Consider the following 18,751-nt stretch of genomic DNA (forward strand, 5'->3'; position numbering starts at 1 on the left):
TATAATCTAGCATTTAACAAGGAGAAACATTTGATACTTTCAATAAGAGCAGCGAGATAGATTATTCACAGTCTACAGTTTTATGAGACATTGTACTAGAAAGGCTATCTATAGCAATATGATATGAAATAGAAATTGAGAGTATAAACAAAGGTAAATTATTTTTAGAATTCTAAGAAAATCACCAAAACTAATTAAAATAATTGCTTAAGGAAATTATGGGGATATAAACATACAGAAAAAAATAACTTTTCCATACATTGCTAATAAAAACTCAGAACAAAAGATAGAAAGAGAAATTCTTTAAAGATAATATCAGAATGCATTAAATATTTGAGAATTATTCCAGTCAAGTATGTAAATGCCATTATATTTTTTACATAAATAAAATGAGACCTAAATAATTGGAGAGCTATTCGGTGATCACAACTGGACTATGAATATGTCTTAAAAATGATAATACAGTGACAGCTAGGTGGCGCAGTGGATAAAGCACCAGCCCTGGAGTCAGGAGTACCTGGGTTCAAATCCAGTCTCAGACATTTAATAATAACCTAGCTGTGTGGCCTTGGGCAAGCCACTTAACCCCATTTGCCTTGCAAAAAACATATATATATATATATATATATATATATATATATATGATAACACTACTCAAATAACTATGTAGATTAGTATTAATCAAATTGTAAGGTTTTACTCTATAGGATTATACATAATAACAAAACTTATTTGGAAGTATCAAATATCAATAAAATAAAGGTACATAAAAATTAGAAGTAAAACTTTGATAAGAAACTAAACTTAAAGCAATGAAAATAAAAGCTATTTGAAATATACAAAAATATTAAAAACCAGGTAAGTGGAAGATATTTTATATTTATATAAGAAAAAGAAACCAATGCCCACAGTAGTCAGGTGTTTCAGGAGCTCAAGGGCACAAAGCAATAAGTAAGACTTTATTTGACTGGAAAGATTGTGAAAACTGTAGAAGTTCAGTGCATCAACTTATACTTTAGGTCATGAGAAATTCCAAATACAATATAAAAAAGAAAACACTCAAATGTATCTGCAATCTCAACAATTTGTGTATTACTTTCTGAAAAGCAGTCTATCCATTACTACCCTTTTCATTTTACTCATGTCCTAGTTTTTCCTTAACTATACTACAGATGCTATACTCTATATGCTGGAGTACTTCCTTGTTCCTTCCACAGATTATGGAAATATCAGTGAAATAGTAAAGTTTTATATTTGTCACCCCTTAATCGTATTATCTGATAAACCCATCTTTTTCTGTGAGACAAACAATAACATATTATGATTTCTTTACTCACATTCTTTAAAATTCATTTATCCTCTATTGCCTGTTCACATGCACTTCCATATGTGTTTCTCCATTGCCCTTTCTTTAATATTATTTTTACTATGTCACATGAAGTATCATTCCACATCTTGCAACCACACAATACTAGAAGAAAATTCAAGTCAAAGAGATAATTTTTTGTTTTAAGGTAATAGTTACTATCATTTGCAATTTCCTGGAGGGAATTCAGCTTGCTGTTTAATTCCAAGTTCAGCTTATTTATTTCTTTATACCCCAGATGTACATGTTGATGAATAAATACTATTGAGTGACCCATCTAAGTGCTAGCTATATTATGGACAATAGGTATTCTTGCTTGAGCAAATGATAGCTCTTTTTTTGATTGTCAAAATATAACTAATTTTAATTTTATAATGTTAATTTGTGCTTGCCATTCCTAGTGTCAACCAATTCATCTTTTTCAGAAGATAAGAGATAATATAGAAACATGAGACTTTTGTATATACAATGTCTTTTTCCTCCTCTAATTTGTTATTCCTTGTCAAAGTTTTCTAAACTATTTTTCAACATGCTGACCTTTTTCAAATTTAAATTCAGGTCACCAAATATCAATGTTTAATTTTATTTAATTAAGAAAATCATATCAAGTTCTTCATTGAATTTCATAGTTGTGGTAGGAAAGGCATCTGATTTATTTAGACTTGATGGTCTTCTTTTAACAAAGTGGGGAGATCATTTTCAGGATCATCATTAGTTTGGTTCTTTGCTGCCTGTGGCATAAAAGTCATAGCCAATTGGCTGCCAGTGTCAAAGATTATTTCGATTGCACTGTATGAATGCTTTTCTGATCTAGTATGACTTGTTGCCTTAATAAATGCAAAGGAAGAAGAGAGTAACTGAATTTTTTTCTTCTAAATTATCATTTCAAACCTTAGAACTGTGTCCTAAAAAGGATTAAAAAATCTTTTGTTAGTTAAAAAAAATCTTTTTCATTGTATTTTATGATTCTTGAGGATCTCATTGTATTCTCCTAAGCCTGAAACATAGAACAGGAGTAACTTACTTATGATGCAGAATACTCTTCATCTGATACAACCATATTGTTACATATATTAAAATTTTAATGGCATTTTTTGCAAATACTGATCATGAGCAATGCAATATGAAATGATCAAAATTCTCATTATATAATATTTTGTCTTTCTTTCCTTTTTTGCCCCTTCATTTGGGAAATAGCTTTCCATTGAGCTGAAATTTCTTTATTTAGGTTTCCTGAAAAATAAAATATATCAAGATTGATGATTCATATGCCTCAGGATTATATCTACTTGTTTTCTAGATGAGGATCACATATTTAAACAGTGGTCTAATATTGTGTCATTCTTCTCACTCTTCATCTCTTCTCTCCCACACTTTCTTTCAGAGCCTTCCAAATACTGAGCTAGCTCTGGCAATGCATGTATCAACTTTCACTGTCAATGTGTACCTCCTTGGAAATGACACTGACAAGGTAAGTCGACTTGCAAAACTCCATGTGCTGTAATTGATTGTTTCATATATGGATGGTGTAATGCTGGCTGTTGGAACACCTGTTTTCTTGGTGTTATTAGACCAAATTTAGCACATGCAGCAGAGAATCGATTCATATTTTGTTGCATCTCAGCTTCAGAGCCTTCATGGTGTGCACCATCATCTGCAAACAGGAGATCATGCATCAACATTCCCTCTACTTTGGCCCTCCTTGTAGTCTTTTCAAGTTGAAGAATTTTCCATTAATGTGATAGCTGATCATGAGGTTATATTCATCCTCAATGAAGGCATTTTATAACATGGCTGAAAATATCATGCTAAAAAGTATGGGATCAAGGACACATCCTTGTTTCACTCCATTAGTGACTGGGAAATCTCCAGAGCATCTTCCTCTATCCAGAACCTGGGCAAGCATGCCGTCATGGAATTGATGTACAATACTGATGAACTTCTCCAAGTAACCAAATTTTGACATAATTTTCCATTATTAGACTGACTACCAAACTGAAGGTCTACAGAGCTGCTGTGCTGACCTCATTGTTATATGCCTATGAAACCTGGACTGTCTAACAGAACTATATCAGGAAACTAAAATGCTTCCATTTAAATTTAAATCTTGGGAAGATTCTGAAGATAACTTGGCAGGAGAAGACAGCAGACACTGAAGTCCTTTCTCTAGCTAAACTGCCTAGCATTCCAACATTACTATAGAGTGTTCAACTATGATTGGCTAGTCATGTCATTAGAATGCCAGATGTATGAGAACTCACCCAGGGCATGCACTCACAAGGAGGTTAAAAGAAGTGATACTGAAACACCCTTAAGGTCCCATTAAAGGACTTCAGAATTGATTGTACAGCATGGGAGACTATGGTACAGAATGGCATACCCTCATCAGTGAAGATGCTGTACTCTATGAGAAGGGCAGAATTGGAGCAGCTCAAAAGAAACATGACATCCATAAGTTTACAATACCTACCCCAGATGTTCACATGGACAATTTGTGCCCTACCTGAGGTAGAGCATTCTGACCTGGTATTGGGTTGCTCAGCCACAGCTGAACGCACTATAATTTGTCTCAAACACAGTGATGCCATTTTGGTTTTCTTTGATAACAAGCACAAAACCCAACAAGAACCAACCAACTTCTTTTTTTTTTTTATCAGGGGCACTATCAGTGTAGAAGCAGGTTTCATTAGACTCAGGTCCATTTTGGACTCTTCTTTGCTTCATGGCTTGTGATAGGCAAAAAAGTCATTGAACCATAGTCATTCTAATGAGGAATGTCCTTGATTAATCTCAGATCCTCAGTAGATAGGTTGTCATTACTGGAACCAATCTCCAAGAACATTATTCATGGTATAAACTGCCAGAACCCATCGGTATAGCCATTGAGGTCCCAGGTTCATAATGGTTCATCAGAGGAAGACTCTGAAAAGGACAAAACTTATTCCATTAAAAAAACAGGAGGAAAATGAAGACTATATTTTTAACAAGCATACATAGAAGAATTACAAACCAGAAAAAAAAGTGAAAAGATCATAAAAGATTAAAAGGACAATTTAAGTTAAATTTAACTTAAAAAGTGTTTATAAAAATATAATCAGTGAAGCTAGAATCATAAGAAAATATAAAAAATATTTATAATATTTATAAATATAAATAATATGTGTATAAATATAGATATAAAACATAAAAGCCTTTATAATAAATACCAATTCCTTATAGAAAGAGTTCTTAACATCTTTAGTCATGAACCCCTTTGATAGTCTGACAAAATGAATCTCTTCTCCAAATATTTTTAAATGTATAATTAAAAAATCATAGGATTATCAAAGAAATAAACTATATTTAAATAGATATCAAAATATATAATAAAAAGCTCATGGACCTTAAGTAAAGAATGCCTGCTATAATGCTAAATTTTCCTCAAACCAGGAGTATTAAACATGGAGTCTATGAATTTGATATTTTTCATATTCTGGATTTCAATATAATTTTCTTTGTAATTTTATATCTCTTATTTTATACTCTTTAAAATATTGTTCTGAAAGGGAGACCATTGCCTTTATAAAATTGCCAAAAATATTTTTGACACTAAAAATACTGAATTGTTAAATGGAATAGTTTTCAAAAGAAATATGAATTATGAATAATCACCTGAGATGCACAAAAATCACAAATAACCAGAGAAATGCAAATTAAACAATCCTATGATAACACTTCATACTCATCAAGCTAACAAAGATGCTAAATAATGAGAAAGATCATTGTAGGAGGGATTGTGAGAATAGAAACATAATAATTCATAGTGAAAACAGTTGTTAATTAGTACAAAAAATAATTTGGAATTAAGCAAGAAAAGTTACTAAATTGGTTTGTACCCTTTGACTCAGAAATTCTACTATGGCATTATTTTATAGTTGAGGTAATTGACAATAAGAAAGGAATCACAGCTTCATTATTTATGATAAAAAGTGGAAATAAAATATACATGCAAATTTATCGAACAAATAGTGCAATCATTCAGATGTAAGAATGTGAAGGATTATTAATATGCCATTAAAATGAAGATCTCAAAGAATGAAAATAAACATGGAAAGATTGATGTGATGTGATGCCGAGTGAAGAAAGAAGAACCAAAGGAACAATTTAAGCAAACAGTATAAGGTCAAAATACTATGGTCAATTTAGTAACATAGTACCAAGTGAAAAGGCATATCTTGTCTTCTCTATAACCAATCAACAGCGTTTTTTTTTCCAGGAATGCAGTTGTTGTGCCAAACAAAATGAATCATTAGAGAATTTCTAAAGGTATCCTTTCCTTCCCTGGGCAGAAATCTAACCCTTACAACAAAAAAACTGAAAAGAAAGAGCAAAAAATGAGCAACATATCCACAAAGAATGAACATATATATATAGTCCCCCACTTCTACAGAGAAGAGATCAAGGTGCATTTTCTCTTTTCTTGCCTAGAATCAAATTTGGTAATTATAATTACAAGGTATTCAGTTTTTGATGTTCTTTCTACGAATATTGTTCTAGACACTGTGCATATTTCTTTTCTGGTTCTGCTCAAATTTTCATTCAGATAATTCTTCCCAGGCTTCTTTAAATTTTGCATATTAATCTTGATTTTTATTAGAGCTGTAACATTGAAGACATTTACGTTGTTGACTTTATTTAGTCGTTTTCCAAATAAGGGGATTCTATTTTCTTAGTTCTACCAAATAGTGCCATGAATTTGATCCCTCTAGCATTTCTTAATAGCAGTACCTATCTTGTATTAATTATTTCCTATTTACCCTGCATAAAGTTTGCTTTGTATATATATTTACTTGCATATTTTCTGATCTATTTCATCCCTTGATGGGAGGAACTATTGCCACTTTTTGCATTTCCAGCACTTACTACACTGTCTGGCACATAGTAGGCACTTAACAAATATTTATTGATTGGCTGATTTATTGATGTACCTGGAATGCTTGTTTTTGTCAAAAATCTCATTAGGTTATATACCTACAAATGAAATCTCTGAGTCAAAGAATAGACATTTTACTCTCATTGAAAATTCTACATTGCTTTCTAGATGATTGGATTAATTCACAGTTCACAGTGTATTTGTTTCTATCTTTCCCACAATTCTTCCAACATTAACTATTCCTATATTTGGCAATTTTTGACAATCATTTGGGAAGGAAATAAAATCTCAGTTGTTTTTATTTGCATTCCTTTTATTTTTAATAATTTGGGCAGCTTTCTGTATGGTTATTCTTGGGTTTAAGAAAAATTTGCTTATATCCTTTGACTAATAATCCATCTCAGAATGACATATTTCCGTTAGATAAAGACATCTCTTGGATCTTAGACTTTATAAGAGATACTTAGGGTAAAACACTTTCAATGTCATATGATCAAAAGTATTTGTTTTATCCTTGAATCAATGGAGTTTTTTAAAAAATAACCCATATAGAAGAAATTCTTACCAGAGGTGGTGTACTTTTAAAGGTACATAGAGATTATTTTTCAAGATAGTTTAAAGAGGATAAGTTCAGTAGAGTGGAAAAAGAGACATGCTATTTCAACCAGAATATTTTCCCCAAAATGCATTAGCCATTACCACCCCCTATTTACTTAGCAACTGGGAGATACAGTTGATAGAACACTGGACTCAGAATGAGGAAGACTCATCTGTCTTTATGTATTCAAATCTGTTCTCAGATACTTACTAGCTATGTGATCCTAGAAAAGTCACTTAACCCTGAACTGGAGAAGGAAATGGCTGGAGAAGGAAATGGCAAACCATTCCAGTACCTTTTTTCAAAAAAAAAAAAAAACTTAAATGATGTCATGAAGGGTTAGATACAACTAAATTGACTCAAACACAACAAAAAAAATATTTATTTTTCCAAGTATTTAGATGGCAGAATGAAGAACAATGAACTTGTAATTAAGAAGAACTCAGTTCAAATACAGCCTCAGGTACTTTCCTGTCCTGGTCTTCGTTTTCTCATGTGTAAAATGGGGACAATAATGACCTGTCTCATAGGATTGTTGGGAGGATCAAATAAGATCACATAGTGACAGTGTTTTCCAAACTTTTAAGCCTTATATAAATGATAGCCATGATTATTATTATTTCAATTTAGGAGAATAGTTTATACATATGTCAATGTTGTTCTTATTGGAAAAATGAGAAGGGAAGAGACAAGATTTTTGCAGACATCTTCAGTCACTCAATTGATCTGACAGTATAGAAGAACAGTTGTCCTCAAACTTTCTCAAAGTGGTAGTAGCCTAGAGTTTAAGCTAGACTGGCAGAATCTTTGTAGCAAAATCTCCTAAAATTGCTATTTTCGTGCTTATTGACAAATAATAAAAAGTTCATTTTTAAAAATTAGAATGTTTTGAGATTCCTTGCAAGAAAGTTTAAGAAATGCTGATGTAGAGATTATGCGATCACTCATATCTTTTGTTTATTAAATCCAAAGTAGAGCAGTCTCTGCGGGTCCTTCCTTCTTAGCCAATGGCGAGCACCCTGCTGGCGCCGTGGCCCAGCAGGGCGCTTTTGGCCCCTCATAGGCTCCCTGTGGGGCTGCCACTGTGAGAATTGTGGTGCCGGAGCCAGACTCTGGGCAGCAAGGGAGACTTCCTGACCCTGGTTGAGGCAAGAGGAGGGGATACTTCGGGGCCACCGCCCCGGGGGAAGCTGGCCGCCCGCGGGTGGGCTCTGCGGGAGCCAGCCCTTCTCCACGGCTACTGCCACGAGGGACTAAGGGCCCGAGTGGGCCCCCGCGCGTTCGGCCCGTTTCCTAGAAGTCCCTGGCGTTCGCATTTGCTATTGATGGAGCTTTATTGGCTGGAATGAAGTACTTCAAGAAAGAAAAGTCAGAGAAGTTAGAGAAGGAACGGAAGCGAGCCATAGGAAAACCTTTACTGGGAGGACCTTTCTCACTTATGGATCACAATGGAGAACCCAAAAACAGATAAAGAGTACCTGGGACAATGGATACTAATTTACTTTGGTTTCACTCATTGTCCTGATATTTGTCCAGAGGAACTGGAAAAATGATAGCTGTAGTGGATGAAATTGATAGTATTCTAACTCTGCCAAATTTAATACCACTTTTCATCACTATTGACCCAGAGAGACAACAGAGAAGCTGTTGCAAGATATGTGAAAGAAATTTCTCAGGGCGGCTAGGTGGCCTTGGAGTCAGGAGTACCTGGGTTCAAATCCGATCTCAGACACTTAATAATTACCTAGCTGTGTGGCCTTGGGCAAGCCACTTTAACCCCATTTGCTTGCAAAAACCTAAAAAAAAAAAGAAAAAAGAAATTTCTCCCAAGCTCATTGGCTTGGCAGGTGGTCCAAAAGAGATTGATCAAGTTGCCAGAGTTTACAAAGTCTATTACAGCCAAGGACAAAGATGAAGACTATATAGTGGACCATACAATAATAATAATAATAATAATAATAATAATAATAATAATAATAATAATAATAATGTACTTAATTGGCCCAGATGGTGAATTTCTGGATTATTTTGGCCAAAACAAGAAGAATTCAGAAATAGCTGGTTCAATTGCTGCACACATGAGGGATCACAAGAAGAAACACTAAAATAATGCTACTTTTGTTGCAGTAATATTTTCTTACCAGTAAGAGAACTTTATCTCCCTTAGGAGATGTTGTATATGATTTTCAGCTCCTCCAAAATCCTATACTCTGACTACATTGAACTTTGTCCTTTCCAAAGCAGGAAGAAAAGTAAGCCAAGTTTGCTCAATTCTTTGAATTGTAATAAAACAGGAAATATCTCAAGAAATACTTTTTCATTGTAATCCTGAAGTATATGGAGAGATTGAAGGAACAACTAGTGATGGATTAAAATCATAGATTTAATTTATTCCCAGATACCTGAGGCCCTTGCAGAGCCCTATATTTCCTCTTGCTGACCTCCTGGCTTCACAGACAGTCCAGAATTGTGGAAAATTATTTCTAGAGAAAAAGAGGTTAACCTTCATAATACTAGTTCTCTTTTCTCTGATTTCTGGTGGTTGCTAAAAAAATTAATAATTTTACTAGGACCATGATTGGGCAAAGGCAGTTTTTGTATTTAAAAACAGAAATGGCACCTTTATTGCTTACTTAATCTACATTAATTGATCTAGGGAGGGAAAGCTGTTTGGAGGTTTACACACACACACACACACACACACACACACACACACACACACACATATATATGTGTGTGTGTGTGTATATACACATATATATGTATACACACACACACACACACACACACACATTTTTTTTAAGTTGGGATAATGTTTTTGGTCCTTTCATTAGAAATAAAATAAGAGTTATAATTGTAAAAAAAAAAATCCAAAGTAGCTTTTTTTGTCCAGCAAAACAAAATTTAACTTTAAAGGCTCTCCTCAATCAAAATGCCTCCAAACATATTTAAAATCATACCAGAATTACCAATTAAAATATACAATCCTACTATACAATCAGTTCCACATATATTTTGATGAATTCAAACAGAGTACCCAGAAAAATAGTAAGAACTTAGAATAAATATTTCTGATTAATTAACAGGATAGTTTTAATTCTCTAAGAAGGTTTTTCCACATGTGAAGAATATTTGTGAAGGAATATTTTAAATGACTTTTTAAAAAGTTACTAAGCTATAACCATGATGGCTCATGAGGAAAGCATGAACATATTATTTAATATAGTATATTTTCTCTGGTTGAGCCTGTCCCTTTATCTTCTAAAATGTTATATAGACCACTTATCAGGAATATTATATTGGGGATTCTTTTGTTTGTGGGTTAGATGAGATGAGTGCCAAAGTTCTTTCAAATGTTCCAATTAGAAAATTCTATGATGGGGCAGTTAGGTGGCACTGTGGATAGAGTACCAGCCCTGGAGTCAGGAGTACCTGAGTTCAAATCCGACCTCAGACACTAAATAATTACCTAGCTGTATGGCCTTGGGCAAGTCACTTAACCCCACTGCCTTGCAAAAAAAATTCTGTGATCCATACATCTATCAAAAACTTTAAAAAATTGGGGTGCAATGACTTAAGCAACTTATTGTTTGCCCTGCCCCCTCCCCAGAAAAATCCTATGAAACCATTACTAGTCATGAACTATTTTTAGATATGGATAAGAATGTATAGGAATTGAGAACTTAAATCTTTATTTCTAACGGTGTTTTCTGTTCCCGACTTGCTTACAAATACGTTTATTTTAGAAGCAATTATATTCATCAAATTACTAGTTAAGGCCTTAGTCTTGCTCAAAAGATAGGGAATGTCATATCTATATCTATGTAGATAGATAGACACAGATGAAGAGATGTGCAATGTTCTATCTTTAAAGACAAAGTATTGGTTTTTTGGAGGCTCTGACTCCTGGTAGAAAACATGAATAAGTTCCTATGCTTTATGGTGTGATACAGATACATGATACAGAAAGTCTCCAACACCTACTAATATGGAATGGAGTTTCTCAAATGCAGTTACCTAATAATGTCCTTCCCAATAATATTTCTGCTGGACAACATGACAATCTGAATTATTACTCTATAACAAATTCCAGATTAGTGTTGGAGCTTTCAAAAAATAGTTTTTGTTGAGGTGGCTAGGTGCTGCAGTGGCTAGAGCACCATCCCTGGAATCAGGAGTGCCTGAGTTCAAATCTGGCCTCAGCCACTTAATAATTACCTAGCTGTGTGGCCTTGGGAAAGCCCATTGCCTTGTTAAAAAAAATAGATTTTGTCAATTGGAAAATTTTTGAGTCAAGAGGTATTTAAATCTAATGCTGCAACATGTCATACAGGCAAGAGAGTCATTTTTGAAGCTAGTAAGTCTTAGGAGTATGACCCTGGACAAGTCATTTCATCTCTCTCCTAGTGGTCCAGGAACCCATCTCTTGCAGGGAAGATGCCAAGTGCCTTGGTAGATGGAGTTTTCTTTCCTATGAATGAAATCATGGATTTAATCTCAATCCCTATCCTCATGGTAATTAGTGTCTGAAAAGAGAAAGAAGGTATACTTCCTTCAATCCTCAGGGAAATAGCATTTTTTACAAAATAAAATTATAAATTTCTTATAATTTTGGCAAGAAAATGCTTCATGAAATTATGAATTTTGAAAAAGAAGATCATCTAATCTATATACCCCCTCCCACCACCATTTTATAGAGGTCAATATGCTCAATATCAAATAGCTAGGAAGTTCCTGAGGTAGAATTTGAACTCAAATTGAGTTAGGAACTAGGTTTCCAAAAAATCCAGATTGGGGAGAGTGGTAGATTTCTTTTTCAACTAGAAAAGGCCCAAACTGCCACATAAACTTCTAAATAAACCCAGGCAGAGTCAACCAATTCTACTCTATTCCTTCAAATACAGAAAGCTGCTAATTAATTTATAGGAAATATTTAAATGTTGTTTTATATACCATGTCAGCAGAAGCAGTTAAAAGAGTAAAGTGTATTTTACAGTCCTGTGGAAGGCAATAAACGTCAGACACACAGAGATACAGTTGTAAGTTTACAAACACCCAGGGTAACTCTCACAAGGCAAACCTTACACAAACACCAAATGAAAAGACATGTTTTCTAAGCACAGTCAGGAGACTGTTTTTAACTCCATGTGTAATATAGGTGAGATAGAGGGTTAAGAGCTCCAAGTGCCGTGGTCTGACAATAAACCCCCTGTGAGTATGGAGTTTGATGGGGTGTTAATTGAGTAGCAGGTGAACACTAGTAGAAAGCACAGAGGGTGTGTGTAGGGGGGGAGGCCTTTTCCTTGATGAAGAAACATAAAAACGCTGAGTTCTGTAATAAGAAAGAAAGACAAACTGCAGTTTATTTCTCTCACTGCTTTTTGCACAATATCATGGTCTTCTCTAGCTTATTTTTTTTATGTTTTTGCTCTGGATAAGAAAATGACTTCTGAAATGTGTGGGTGGTCATGTAATCCGGTGATGGCTAACATTTTTAAAGCTTATCCACATTTATGAGCCTTTTGAAATGAGATTGTCTCTCTTCAAAGAACGAGATTCTCTCTCTCTCCTCTCCCCCCCCACCTCTCTCTCTTCTTTTCCTCTCTTCTTCCCTCTCCCTTCCCGTCTCTCCCCTTCTCTTTCTTTCTCCCCCTCTGACAGTCTGTCTCTCTTTCCCTCTCCCCCTCCTACCACTCTTTTCTTTTCTTTATTTCATTCCCCCTCTCTACTCTTCGTCTCCTCTCTTCTTCCTCTCTCTCACCCATCACTCCCTCTACTCTCTTCTCTCTCCCCTTCCCCTCTCCTCCCTCTTCTCTTTCTCTGTCTTTGTTTCTATCTCTCCTCTATCTCTGTCTTTCTATGTTCTCGTTTCAGTTGAGTCAAACTTGTCTAAAGATATTTAGATATAAATTGTTATTCCTCTTGTTGAGCAAAAATATTTCCATAATTACAGCAGCATAAGGAAAAGAAAAAAGAGGCAAAGAAATGAAAGGCAATGGCATTTATCTATTAAGAACCACTGTATTTCCCATGTATAAGACCTTAATTTGGGGGCCCAAAATTTGAAAAAAAATTTGTTACATAAAGTTATTGAACTCAAGTTTTATTAATCATAAAATTCATACAACTCCTCATCACTGTCAAAACTCCCATCCATTAACTCATCCACATCTGCATTTGATGACAAATCACTATCTCAGGAGAGGCTCTGATTGCTCTCCTTCTGTGCTCCAGTCTGTGATTGACCACAAGCACTCCCTGAGCAAGACTGGTTAATGAACACGTGCTTAGTCCATTCCATTTCATGAACCTGAAGCACAACTTGTGTCCTCCTTTGAAATAAGTCACTTATTTTTCATCAGCAATTTTTGTAGCTTCACGCTGAACCATCTTTGTGGACACAGGAATTCCAATGGCCCCTTAGCTCTTCAATCCACAATCAGGCCATTTGACTAACTTGCCTCTTGTGGCCTTCTTATGCCTTGGCCGTTTCAGTAGGGTTTCTTCTTTCTGTAGCCAGTCTCAGATTGTTTTCTCAGTTGGAAGTGGTCCAAACTTAACATTCAGCAGCATGATTTCCATTCACTTTTGCAAACTGGATCACTTTGAATTTGAATTCAGCACTGTACAAAAAATTTTTCTGAGCCATTTCTGGGTAGAACATGGAAAAACATAACAATATGCTGATAACAAATGGAAAACAATAAGCACAAAGACAACAAGCGTGAAAAAGTGAGAAATGCAAGTAAAAATGTCTACCACAATGAGCATAAAAAAACAGGAAATGCAAATAAAAAATCTGCAAACACTGTGTAAGACACTCCCAGTTTTTAGATCCCAAATTTTTCAAAAAGGGATGTATCTTATACAGGAGAAAATAGAGTAGCTTTGAAGTCAGGAAAATTTGGTATAAAAGAAATGAATTTGGAACCAAACAATGCAAATTCAATCCCCATCTCTCTGCCAATTTACCTAAACAAAAATTCACAATTTCACTAGGCCTCAATCTACTCATTCATAAAATGAAGGGGTGGGTTGCATTGGATGTACTCTATAGGTGGTTACAGATATTGAATCTCTGCTCAGGAGAATTTGGGTCATTATCATAGGAGATTTTTGAAGGGTTATCTTAGGGCATATTCCTATCTATAATCAATCTCACTATGAGTGTAATCAATCTTGCAAGTCAAGGATTTCTTTTTTTTCTTCAGGTTTTTGCAAGGCAGATGGGATTAAGTGGGTTGCCTAGGTAATTATTAAGTGTCTGAGACTGGATTTGAACCCAAGTACTCCTGACTCCAGAGCCAGTGATGTATCCACTGTGCCACCTAGCTGCCCCAAAGTCAAGGATTTCTCAAAAAAACTACTATTCTTTTTCATCTGCCTCAAATTAGTTCCTTTCCCGATTTTTAAAAAAATGGGAAGCTAACCATTTGTGAAGAAGTTGACATAATTGGGGCAGCTAGATGGCGCAGTGGATAGAGCACCTGTCTGGAGTCAGGAGTACCTAAGTCCAAATCCGGCCTCGGACAGTTAATTACCTAGCTGTGTGACCTTGGGCAAGCCACTTTAACCCCATTGCCTTGCAAAAAAAAAAACCCTAAAAAAAGAATTTGACATAAATAACAAGATGTCCTTTTTCAAAGTATACATTATAATCATGCTTCTGTTTATTTTATTTTCAAATCCAAGCATGTTTTTCTTAAACATCTAGACTCTCTAATTCAGTTTATGAATCCATTTCAGGTTAAATAGCTAGAATGAGAAATGAGCCTGAATGCAAAATGGAGTCCCTGAAATAGATAGAAAGACATACAAACAGATAGATAGATTTAATAGATAGATGGACAAACAATGAATGGATGGCTAGATAAATGATAGACACAGAGAGAGAGAGAGACTGAGAGCAGACAGATGATAGATAGATAGATAGATAGATAGATAGATAGATAGATGATAAATGGGTAGATTAAACACATAGATGAGAGACAAGATAGACATTTGGGCAGCAAGATCTCTAGGGCACTATTTCAGTCTTCTATGGAATATTGAAGGGAAGAAATGGGAAAAAATTCAGGATGAGAAAACATAAATATTGTAGTCTTCATTAATTAAAAGGTACCTACAGGGATGAACTTAGGCATCTATCAAAGTTTGGAATCATTTAATAGGACTGAACTAGAACCCATATCTCCTTTCAGACTACTTTGAGACCATTTCATTATAGTCCATGGCCTCTACCCACTCCTCAGTTAAGAATATTACATTTTGGTTATAACTATCAGGGTTACATTTGTGGGTAACTGAAATTTCTTATTGTTTTGGAATATCTCTCAAAGTACATTTTTTTATCTTTTTTCAATTTTCTACCTCAAAAAGGAAATTGAATGACACTCCTCTTGACTCTTATACTTCAACAGTCAACCCATTGCCTTGGTCCCTTTACAGAAGTTGTAGCCCAGTTTCTGAAATACTCTCCTTCCTCATTTCAGCTTCATCTTACCTCCATTGCAGAGCTAGCTCTTTTCTAATTCTCCAAATTATTATCCCTTTCCCAAGCCCTGTTTCATATATATATATATATATATATATATATATATATATATATATATATATATATATTTTATATAAAATTTCTATTTATTTGTCTATGTGCATGATGTTCCCCTCTAGTAGAATATAAGGACTTGAGGATAAGGACTATTTCTTTTTCCACTTTTTTTTGTTTGTTTTTGCAAGGCAATGCAGTTAAGTGGCTTGCCCAAGGCCACACAGCTAGGTATTAAGTGTCTGAGGTCGGATTTGAACTCAGGTACAATTGACTCCAGGGCCACTGCTTTATCTACTGCACCACCTAGCCTCCCCTATTTCTTTTTTTTGTCCTTGAGTCCTCAGAGTCCAATGCAGTGCAAGAACTTTAAAAATTCTTGCTGAGTTGAACTGAATCTCTTTTAAAATATTCTTTGAGTCTCATCTCCTCAATTACAATAGAGATCTAGTATGAATATAATCCAGTAGTTTTTATATTTGTGTGTGTGTGTGTGTGTGTGTGTGTGTGTGTGTGTGTGTGTTTCATGGATCCCTTTATCAGTCTGGAATGCTTGGGGATTGCTTCTTAAATTTGTTTAATAAAATACATAGAATTATCTGGCCACTAGACCCAGATGACTCCAGAGGAGAAAATGAGGATAGTGTTTTTGCACAGTCCTCTCTCATTTAAATCCAATTCATTTGCTTGTGATGGCATCACCTCCCTGATGGCAAGAACATAATATTTAAAAACATATGATAAACAACAACAATATTAGATTACAAAAGAAACCAATAATATTGAAAGATAGTAATGAACTTTTTTAAGTTCATGAGCTCTAAGTTAAGAACCCTTGATCATATTCTCTACCATTCCCACCCACATCCCCCATTTTATAGATGAAAAACCAAAGTCCAAGGTAGATCAAGCTATATGCTCAACATCACAGATCATCAGTGGCAGTGTGAAGACTTTACAACCCAGTTCCTCTGACTCTCAGTACCAGAACTTTCTCTTTCCTGGGCCAGAGTTAGGGGTTGGCGGGGGTGGGTGGGTGAGTTTATTTTACCATACTTTGCTTTTATCAAGATCTAGTAGGTTGTCTTACACATGTAAACATTCATTGTTCCTAAAAAGTGACTGATAGGACCAATCCATATCATTTCTACTACTTTCCTCTCAAAGCAGAAACTTTATTTAGATGCATATTGTATCACTAGTGGGATTTTTTTAAAGCAACATGCTAATATCAGGATATCAGTGTAAATATACCTGCAATTGTCAGTTAACCTTATGGTATTATTTTCAGAGCGCCTGCGGCAGGGTATCAGTACTGTCAGAGGAAAAAAACACACAGAACAAGGCATTTCCACATTCTTTTTCTACAAGCCAAAACACAAAATGGCTCATTATCAACATGTGGTTGCCTACAGTTCAATATTAATATATCTTTAGCTCTCCAATAACTGCTGTAGATTTGTGTAATTCAGCAAAATGTAAACATGTGTTCCCCCAGGAACAATACACTGCAAGGCGAATGGGATTTTTTTTTCCATTCTCCCTTGAAATAAACTAATCAAGCCTGAAGATTTCAGTGCACAGCATTTCTGGAGAGCAGCAGATTATTCCTTGAAGAGCATGATGTCATCAGTAACCTACTAGTTCAAGTGAAGAGTCGGCTTGTATCTTTGAGAGCCATAAATATTCCTGTTGGAAAAGGGATGTTCTTACTCTCTAAGTTGTTTGATAGTTTGTATTACCTTTTACCATTCATAGACTATGAAATACTTTGCAGTGCTTTACAATATCTAGCTTTAATACAATTCTTTGAGCAAAGAGCAGTATAGGGAGGTTGGAATGAAGAAGGATAAGGAGGAAAGGAAGAGAAACTACTTCAACCTATAAAATCCAACTTCTAGTTTGCTTATAATATTGTTTTTTTTAGTTAATAGTAGACAAATCTAAGGGTTTTAAGTTTAATTGAAACATTTTATTTTTATATTACAAATATTTCCAGATTACCCTTACCTCATGAAAACTTTATTATGGCAAAATAAAAAAAAATGAAATGAAACTAACACTACAGTGAACTCAGATGAAAATTCCATTTGTACCCCCCCAACTTCTCTATTTTAAAAATGTATTTCAATTGATAGAAATCTCTTTTCTCTCCCTTCCATTCCCCATCCATCATCTCATTAGGAAGGAAAAGAAAGGGAAAAAGAAGAGAGAAAGGGAGGGGGGGGAGGGATGAAAGAGGAGAAAAGAGGGGAGGGGGTAGAGAGCCATGTGGAGGGGAAAGAGGAAGTAGAGTGGGGAAGGGGGGGGAGAGGGGAGGGGAGGGGAGTAAACTAAAATTCCATGTAACATATGCATAGCCAAGAAAAATATATTCCCTTATTGGCTGCATACAACATATATATTTCATCCTGTGGCCTAAGTCCATTTCCTTTTCGGCAGAAAGTAAGTAAAATATACTTCAGCATTGATCTTTGGGAATCACAAATGTTTATTGCATTGAATATGGTTCTAAAGTTTTCATATTTGTTTATCTTTATAGAAGAGTTGTATAAATGTTCTGATTATGCTCATTTCATTCTTTATCCATTTATAAAAATATTCAAAATTATCCATTTTAGTATAATTATACTATATATTTTGCTTCTGCCTCTCCTCTCTTCACTCTGAATGAGCTCATATTAGTTTTTCCATGTCTCTTGAAATCATCTTATTGCATTTCTTATAAAACAGTAGTATTCCATCACATTCAATCACATTATTTATCCATTCCTCAAAGGACATCCCTTTAGTTTCCAGTTTTTTGCACCACAAAAAAAAAATTTACAAATATTTTTGTATATAGAGAATCTTTTTACTTCTTTTGGGTTAAGACCTAGCAATCCCATAATTAAATCAGAAGGTATGCATTGTTTAGTAACTTTGTGAATAATTCCAAATTGCTTCTCAGCATGGTTGTGTCAGTTTATAAGTTCACAAACTGCTCTTTAAAGTTTAGGAAAAAACTTTAAAGTTTAGAAAATATCTGAAAGGTTTATAAATAATCTCCTGTTAATATTCTAATACCATTTTCTTTTCTTTTTTTTTTTTCTGGGGGAAGGGGTGGGGCAGGGCCTGAATCTGTGATTTCATCTAATTAGAGAATTTCCATCATGGGAGGTCCCTCCAGTAATGCAATTCAGCCACTTGTTCAAAACTTAAATTTTATGTTTCTTGGGACAATGAGAGATTAAATGAAATAAAGTTCCACAGTTACATAATTAGTGTGTCTGAGGCAAGATTTGAACATGTGTTCTTGACTTCAGAACTTATAGTCTATTTCCTTCA

At 34.7% G+C, this 18,751-nt stretch overlaps 1 long non-coding RNA gene and 1 pseudogene across 8 annotated transcripts in view; one reads left to right on the top strand and one right to left on the bottom strand.

Moving 5' to 3' along the window:
- Positions 1–766: 766 nt before the first annotated feature.
- The window catches only part of LOC141522010 (uncharacterized), a 354,724-nt gene continuing 336,739 nt past the window's right edge, over positions 767–18,751 (bottom strand). For 6 of the 8 annotated variants that reach the window (XR_012478113.1, XR_012478110.1, XR_012478106.1 and 3 more), the window contains one exon: positions 767–4,288. This is a non-coding gene — a long non-coding RNA (uncharacterized LOC141522010). Of the gene's footprint in view, positions 4,289–13,009; positions 13,528–15,520; positions 17,114–18,751 lie in introns of those variants that run through there. The other 2 variants (XR_012478108.1, XR_012478111.1) reach the window with 2 other exon arrangements.
- On the top strand, positions 7,884–9,063 carry LOC141520484 (protein SCO1 homolog, mitochondrial-like; annotated as a pseudogene).

This window comes from Macrotis lagotis, chromosome 4, assembly GCF_037893015.1.
Source record: "Macrotis lagotis isolate mMagLag1 chromosome 4, bilby.v1.9.chrom.fasta, whole genome shotgun sequence".
NCBI lineage: Eukaryota > Metazoa > Chordata > Mammalia > Peramelemorphia > Peramelidae > Macrotis > Macrotis lagotis.